Source organism: Ruditapes philippinarum, unplaced genomic scaffold, assembly GCF_026571515.1.
Source record: "Ruditapes philippinarum isolate M1 unplaced genomic scaffold, ASM2657151v2 ctg1102_1_1_1_1, whole genome shotgun sequence".
Lineage (NCBI taxonomy): Eukaryota > Metazoa > Mollusca > Bivalvia > Venerida > Veneridae > Ruditapes > Ruditapes philippinarum.
Window position 1 is genome coordinate 224,684 of NW_026865427.1, and position 9,347 is coordinate 234,030.

Sequence of the window (9,347 nt, forward strand, 5' to 3'; positions counted from 1 at the left end):
CTACTTTGTGTGAAATCAAAATATTTAATTCATATTTACTAAGAGACCGGGTAGCAATTATTAAAGTATTTAGATATCAGATTTGAGTAAAGTTCATCTTTAAGCCGTCGCTAGTGGACGTGGGCGGTACCGTGCTTTTATCACGACTGGCTGTCCCGCCCAGTTCATCCCAAAGATTATTTTTGGGATGTATGTCTCAGGATACAGAAGGCCTAGTCGTATGTTTTAACCAAGAAATAATCTACTTATACAGTCAAATCCGGTTAAAACGAGATCGTCGAAACTTCGCATGGTTCTTCGTTATAAACGGGTCTCGTTTGAACCTGGACAGAACAAAATAAGAAATCGGACAACATCAAGCATCATTTATTTTTACTTTTGTTTTCAGGTACATCCTTTTTGATTAGCACATATTGGGAAGTATCTCTTTGAATTTTATTACCCTTACAAGTCCTTGTTTTAATTAGTTATATATAAATACATCAATCTGCCATGGAAATTAAACAAAACGCTTATCTCGCTAAAACCGATCTCGTTATTAACGTCATAAAATGAAAGAAGAAAAAAAGAAGGAAAAAGGCCGGGACACAGTAGAATGTACGTTATAAGTGGTTCCTCGTTAAAAGCGATCTCGTTATAGGTGAAGTAGGCTGCTGTGTGAGATCTTGTCATTTTGATCGGATAAGACTTTTTGTATAATTTTGATAAAGTTGAGAAATTTGATCCCGAACGTGTTGTACTAGATAATCCCTTTCATAAATGTAAAGATTAAAACATTTACATTTTGTATTTAACTCTCTTAAAATGGAATAAAAAAATTATTTATGAAATATAAGTTAGAAGTCTTGCCTCATAATTTCAATATAATTTTTGGGACGGAATCGAGACAAATTAAACTAAATTCACAAGTCATAGAATATAAAAGAGACACTTTGCTACAAAATAATAAAAGAATACACGAGTTAAGTATAGCCATCTACTTAATACCTTATCCAAAGCATCACAATTCCACGTCGATGACTCATTATCAGATTATTTGTTTCTGGTGGAGTTAACTAGCCAACTATGATTGAATATTTGTCATTCTGAAACATTAGATTCTTTTATATATTTGATTTGATTTGATTGTAGAATAACAATTTTGGTGGTAATCTGAATAGACGGGAGTATATATAAATACAATCAAATAACCAAGGTCACTGTGCCTTACACATATTGAATATGGTAAATATGAAGTCGCTTTTGTGTAATTTGTTTGTCTTGTCATACTATTACTTTTTATGCACTTGAGTTGTTAATAATGAATACTGTTTGGTCATTGAATATTAGTCTGATTATATTTTTAGATTGTAAAAATTCAAGTTAACCAGTGAATATGATACCACACCCAGTAAATTTACACACTCGTAGTTAATTGTCTTTCATGTATGTTCATTACATAATAGCTTGATATGTTTTAGAATGAGAAAATCCAATTCAGTCAGTGAATATGACCTTTAAATTTTTATTATTGACTACTGGTGTGACCAATGAGATTGCAGTTATTTTTTGGATCATAGGATACCTCTTAAATGCATTTAACGTCCATTTAAGATATTTTACGGCATCTTTTCATGGGTTTATGTATCTTTCTTTCTATTCAGTTTAGTCGAAAATTATCTGATACATTTTTTTAACCAGCGAGAAAATACAAAAGACGACGTCGTTCTGAGCTTGTTAAGGACGATACCCTTCACACAATGACCTTGACTACTTGATTGTATCTATTAAATGTTCCTACATATTACAGCCAAACATAATATACTAAAACCAATCTGATCTGACATAAATAAATCAAGCGTTCAGTTATAAAATATTCAATCATATTTTCAGAGTAAATTCCGTTTCGAGATGATGATTCATATCGGCAGAATAGATACGAATTACGTTGTATACATGGTGTCAAGGATAAACATTTGTATTGTAATAATTCCCAAGAAATCACTATGATGAAATATAAAAAATGGTATCAAATATAGAAACTACACTAAGGGGTATTTTTGACATGAAAGGACATATTTTCGAGATTAATGTTCATCTTAATAAATAAGTCTTGGCCAATAACTTTTGTAAAAAATTTCAGATCATTCGTTCACTCCGTTTTCCCAAAATAATTATTATAATAATGAAAAATGACCTTGAAAGGTGTTGCAACATTTTTCACTCAACTTGGACTATGAATTGATTTTTGAGTACATTTCATAATTATCTTTTGCAAATCTTTCTATTTATATCTTTCATATATATCTATAACAATGTAAAAAAATCAAATGGGTTTGTCTGTGTTTTTATGCTTTTGAACTTCAGTGAAGTTCCTCTAAGAAAGGAAAATGACGATGTTTGCAAACATGTTAATCATTTAAAATATTTGTGTCACGGATGATATAATGCATAGTATATAAATGTATAACATATTAAGAGGGTAGGTACATTATAGACATAATGCTTGTCTCCGTGATATTTCCGGCTTAAAACTTAAAATGTTGTTTCTCTAGTGTATACTGTAATATGATAACTAAACGTTTATAAATAAAACATTGTCCAGAAATCAGGTTTATCTGCTCAGGTTAAAACAAATTTAAATGGTAAAAGGAATAAAAAGTTAATTTCATGTCATATCATTTTTAAATTATCAGAACAATTTAACATCTCGTTTTAATTTCATAGGTATAACTTTGATAATTTAAAAGTCACTTTTACCTAAAGTAGAGTCGTGGTTTAAGTTTTTTCCAATCATTTGACGCTGATTAGAATATTTAATCTGGTATAAATGGTTATTTGACATTTGAATTTTAAAGAAGAAATCACTTTCACATAAACATAACACCTGCTCTTCTGGTTTAAAAACATTTTCCTTATTATGAATTGACGTAGCATAACAACGTCTGTTCATTGGTCATACTCGCTATAAGATAATGTTTGTTATGCCTCCAACAAAGGAATGTGGTGAACAAAAAATAAAAGAGATAAAAGTAAGGAATAGTAATAGTACCAGCTGGCCTATACTAACATCTGATCAGTTTTTCAATACTTGGAATGTCATTGCAAAGTGAAAGATGCAATAGTTAAAGTCCATTGCTCCTAAGAGGGCGTATGGGGTTCAAAAGTAATAAGTATAATAACATCATCAATGATTAAAGCCATGTGATGCCATTAGTTTTGCTAAATAAGTGTCTTCTTTGACTAACTTGATTATATTCCCATTTTGATAACGATATGCACAGTTTAAATAAAAAGGCTCAACACTTTTGTACAAAGTAGCTTTTCTATGCTCCATTGACGAGAAATAATTTTGAATTAGATAAATATGTTCGGTATTATGTCAAAATATGTTCAGTATTATGTCATTTAGTGTTTCTACAAACGTTACATTACAAACATTACCTAGGGTATTAATATTATGAGCATACGTAAATGTATTGTTCAAGCGGATTGTCCTACAATGGGCACATTTAAAAAAAATATGTAAAGAATGATAATACAATGTTTCGGAAATATTTATTTTTTTTGCTAAATACACATATATTATGTTATATAGAGTTATGTATCTCACGTTGAACAAAATATATACAATTTCTTTCTCGACATGGTGGCACGTATGATTCTTAATTCTATCAACATGATCATTTATAGAATAAAAGGCACTGTGGACCAAATCACTTAACCCTTACCCTGCTGGAACCGGAAAAAATAAGCCTTTGCCACCAGTATAGAGCCAGGCCAGCCTGCACATCTGTGCAGTCTGACCAGGCTCAATACTGTTGGCTGATAAACTTTAAATTTTGATCTTGATATCCCAAAATTGATAATGAACATGTTCAAAAATGGAAGCTGGAAAACTCATTTAAGAAATTCAGCATGGTAAGGGTTAAACAGCAAATGCAATATGATAATAAAAATCACTATTACTTAATCAGTGAATGATAGCTTTTGAAAATAATATTTTATATAGACATGTGTTTTCGACGTTAAATACAAATAAATCAATGGTTTCTAAAGAAAGAATTGTTTTACCAAACATAAAGTTTACAAATTTAAACCTTAGGTTTGAATTTATACTAAATCAACATTAAGTTGATCTTGTGATCTTGAAATGTCAAAATCAATTAGTATATTCAGCTTGATTATATTGCAACGACAAACATAATTGTGAATTTGAAATAATCATAGATTTATATACGACAGACTATTTAGTATTTATCGTAACAGTCCATACAGAGTTCAGACAAATCATGTTAGCGTAGTGTAATACATCATTAGTTTAGAAATAATGTCTAGACAGAAATGTCTCTTTGATACTATGTCATAGTAAAAAAGATCATTCCAAGTATGACACTTAGACAACCAAATATAGATATAAAAGTCTATATTTCAAATGATTGTTAATGATTGTTAAATGTTACTTAATTTACTAAAATACAGTGTAAAACGAGTTTACTCAAATCGTTATCAATAAACAATATTACCTACCATTTATATTTTGATAATTTTATCTATTGTGTTTAATTGATTGATGAACAAGTTCCTTAAGATTCCTTATCAAAGAATGTAAAGCAATTTTATCCAGCAGTCAATAAGCAAGTTATATGATAACCGCCGTATGAACACACATTTATTCAAAACTTACCATGTTCATAAATGTTGAATTCTGCATGCTTGGGGCATGGGCTGTAGCTTGCACCTGCCAGTATCGTCCACGAACAGACTCAATCACACCGAGCTTGCACCATTTTCAATTTTGCCGTTGTTGGCGTTATTGAGTGATTCGTTCTTCCTCTATTTTACTTTCACGTCTTGTTGGACGGAGACTATCATCAGAGAACCATGTTCTAACATTTGGTAAAACATATAAAGACGGCAGACAGTGATATATTTACATTATTTGCAGAAAATATGATGTCTGATTTCCAATGAGTCATCAAACAAATGAAAACAATAGGAATAATAGTTCTGGAACTAATATGTCTTACTTTAACCATTTCAATCTTTCTGCATTCAAGATTCTTTTCAGATCTACGGAATACATCATCTATCTCCATTAACATTTATATATTTGCTATTATTGAAGTAAACCGATGTTTTATTTTGATTATTTAAAAACAAATTAATATTTTAGATGATAAGAGACAGGTTGTAAGTTACTTATAAAAAGGTAGATGAACAATTCAAAAGGAAAGGATAATTTTAATATATGCTTTTAAACAAAACCCGTGGTCTGAAACAATGGTCCAAGATTTTGTCGTAGTTATAGCACGAAAGAAATAAAGAACTACTATCTTTATCAGTTTAAATCAAATAGATATAGAAATGGGGAAAAAAGATACAAGATATAGAAATGGGGAAAATAAACAAGATATCGAAATGGGGGCAAAGATACAAGATATAAAAATGAGGAAAAAAGATGCAAAAAAGTCATTTTCAACAGATTATAATAAACCAAATTTTCGTGTAAATTATTTTTTTTTAATCAATTAGATCGCAAAATAAACGGTTTCATTAAACATTTTTTAAAAGCTATTGTGTCTATAAAAACAGAAAAGACGAAAAATGAAAGACAGAATTTCTAAATTACGATTATACCTAGATTGAATAAATATACGGACATTTGTTCATTTGAGCCGCGTCACGACAAAACCAACATAGTGCGTTTGCGACCAGCATGGATCCAGACCAGCCTGCGCATCCGCGCAGTCTGATCAGAATCATTGCTGTTCGCTATCAGTTTCTCTACTTGTAATAGGATTGTAAAGCGAACAGCATGGATCCTAATCAGACTGCGCGGATGCGCAGGCTGGTCTGGATCCATGCTGGTCGCAAAGCCATTATGTTGGTTGTGTCGTGACACGGCTCATTTATTTCTCACATTGAGAACCAATTTATTCTAGCAGAAGCCGAGCAACTTAACAAATGTAGGATACTTTATATCTAAAGTCAAATTCATTGCTTTCCAAAATTCTAAAATAATGATCAATATAATGCCATTGACTCCACATTTTATGTAAGAAAAACATTTTTAGTTTGTCAAATTCTTAAATACTTTCTTAAATACTACGATAAGTTGAATACACTGTTGCCTTGACAACTTGACTTCTTTTTACTACTTAAATCTGATATCAATAAAGAAAATATGTCACTTTATCTACATAGGTTTCTTTTATAGAAACATTAATATTTTGATGGGGAGTCATAACAGACGTTTTAAATGGTTAATCTAGATTTTTGTTTCCAAAATCAGTAAGCAATGAAACCTTATTATTTTATAATTAACAATATTCTATTCTTGTGTTTAAACATGTCAAACGTCTTCCAAATGACGTATTGTTGTCTTGTATCTGTGTTATAGATAAACAAATACATGAAATATACAGGCATTCAGATTTTTTTAAAAATAAATTCTCTTCAGATATCTACTAGATTTCTTTCAATGAAGTTAATCCACAAGTATCCATTTTTGAATCACTATTTTTAATAATTATTGTGACAATGTATAATCTTTGATTGTATTTATACAGTCATATACTCCTCTATTCGAACTTTTTCAAGGAGATACAATTTAATTTTCCAAGGGACTTAGAAAATCTCTATACCGTCAATGCAAGAGCTCATTCAAACCGAGACTGCAACATTTTCAATAACGCGCTTTGTTGGTGTTTTAAAGGTGTTTAATCGTTGTGGATATTTATTTCATTTTACTGAAGAAAATATATGTTTGATATATATTGTCAAACAACATTGACTGGCACTCTTAATTTTGACCATGAAGTCGGTAAATTCCGTAAATGTTACAATCTACTTGTAAATCGATAAAAATATAAATATATCCTATTGTAAAATTGTCGAAATTAAAAATCCCTCATAGCGCAGTCGAATAAGAGCTTCACTAAAAGAATGTGGATGTAAACTGGTAGTTTCGAATCTTAGTTCAGCGATTTATTTTTCTTTTTTATTTCAATTTCAAAATTGGCATTCTCTTAAAACTATTGCAAACCTGTTTGTTGTGTGTGTATTATAATGTCACAAAGAGAACCGTTGAAAGATACTGTAATGAAATAAGAAATATAACTGTGTATAAAAAATACTACTTAAAAGGTATCATAAAACCAGGCGATTTCAAATTAGTTCTGACAAGTAAATTATAAAAACTAAGTTTATATTGTGGTGTTTGTAAGGTATCGAACCCGAGATATTCAGATCGGTAGCATACATCACACCTCACTGACGAGTGAATTTAGTATATATAAATATATTCGATAGATACTGGTCAGTGTTTAACGAAAGTTAATGAAGTGCCAGGTCAATTTGGTTGAACAATATTTATCCTTTTTATTACTGTCTCCTAGGTGCAAAATGATACTTACTCAGCTTAAAGTTCTTGTAAGAACATCTTCAAATAAATGCCAAGGTTATTGTGACCTTGGCTGACTTCTTACTGGTCGGTAAATTCAATGTAGGGAAAATTACCGGTGTGCAATATTTCTTCCAATTTAAAAGTCATGCAATAATTCAAACAAAATCGTAAATTTTAATGTAATACCTTAAACATTAACAAAAACGAAGCAATTTTTATATTTAAATATTTAAAGTCAGGGAATGAACATAGGTACATATAACGTACAAACTTTTACATTTATCAATAAATAAAACTCGTTGAATGTGTTTGTAATTGTATTTATTCACGTGTAAATCTTCAGCAGGTGTACAGTGTAAAAGGTTGCCTCCGAATTCACTTCTGTGTTGTTATAAGTTTTTGGTTCTTCGGGATCATCGATTAAGTGTGGAAAATTGAGAACCACTCAAGACGGTGCTAGGGGGGTGCGGATATTGCACTTTTTCATTATCCCTCATGTACAGAGAGTCCTTATCAAACCGAGTGTAATTTTGTTGTGATAAATGCTTCCGAGAGATACCATTTTATGAACAATTTTATGGAATAATTGATTTCATTTGTTTGCAATGACATGTTTTTTTAATTAATACGTTACTTTGTTTAAAAGGAAGCTATTGACTGCTGGATTCACAATGATTTAAGAGAGACAACTATAAATACACAAAATAAGAATAATATCTAGAATTACCTCCCTTGCTATGCGGGTTGTTTTTTGTCAAAAAATATATAATCATTTAAACATTTTGTTCATGTTAACTCATATAAAACAGATTTATTGTAATATATGTATTGGTGAAAATTCCAGTGTTCCACTGTCGCACTTTATATATGGTCAGAATTTTAAAAATGTTGACAACAAAGACACGCTCATAGCACGCTTTTAACAACATTCTGTGTTTCGCTTCAAATTAGGTTTTGTTATTTCAGGACGGGTGCAGCTGTTGTGCGCTATATCTTAGAACATCTAATGTAGGGGGTTTCCTTTTAATGATGATAATTATCATAATTTTCAAAAATGAAAGGAGAGTAACGAGGCAAATTTGTCAAATATTTTCTATACTCGTCGTATTCTACAAATAGAAAAGGTAGGTAATGTTCTTGGCTGCAAGAAAATAGATTAAACTTGAGCATGCGACAAGGCTGGCACTAGTAAGCCTAACCATTAACCTATATTTGTCAATTCTACACAATTACTTTTGATCAAGCGCGTCGGATTACTGGCTATGTGGGTTCAAGTCTTGTCAGGGGCAAGTGGTTTGCTTAAGCAATAAATTTTATATTAATTGCTTAGTACTCACACCGAATTACCCATGGCAGTTTTTCAAAAGTTTATATTATCATATTCTAAATTAATTCAAAGTTAAAACAACCTCTATTTCACAATTTTTAATTTGCCTATATGTATATCTTACTACATTTGTATATTATTCGCCTTTGAACTTTCATTTGTAATATGTTCTCAAGTTGGAATAGTTATTAATGACCGTTTAATGTCTAAATTGTGGGTAAATGTAGAAATCATCAAATATAAAGAATAAATCAAAGAGGTCTTTATTTTCTGTCAGAATGTTGTCACTTTGAGAGCGTTTCTGTCATCATTGGCAGCCTCAAAATACATGTTTTCCTACATACATACATTCATACATTATACATGCATACATACATACATACATACATACATACACGCGCACAAGCGCACACACACACGTACTCATACAGCGCACGTAAGCAATGTCACAAAGTAAATGAAACTGTATTAGACCTAAGTTAAACAATGTTTATAAAGATGTTCTGCTGTTCCTGATTGACTTGTTAAACTTATAAACAATTCGTGTTTGTAGTATAGTCTAGACAGTTATCATATAGACAATCATTTGTATGACCTATTGAATCTTTCGCTCATAATTTCTGGTTGAACGAT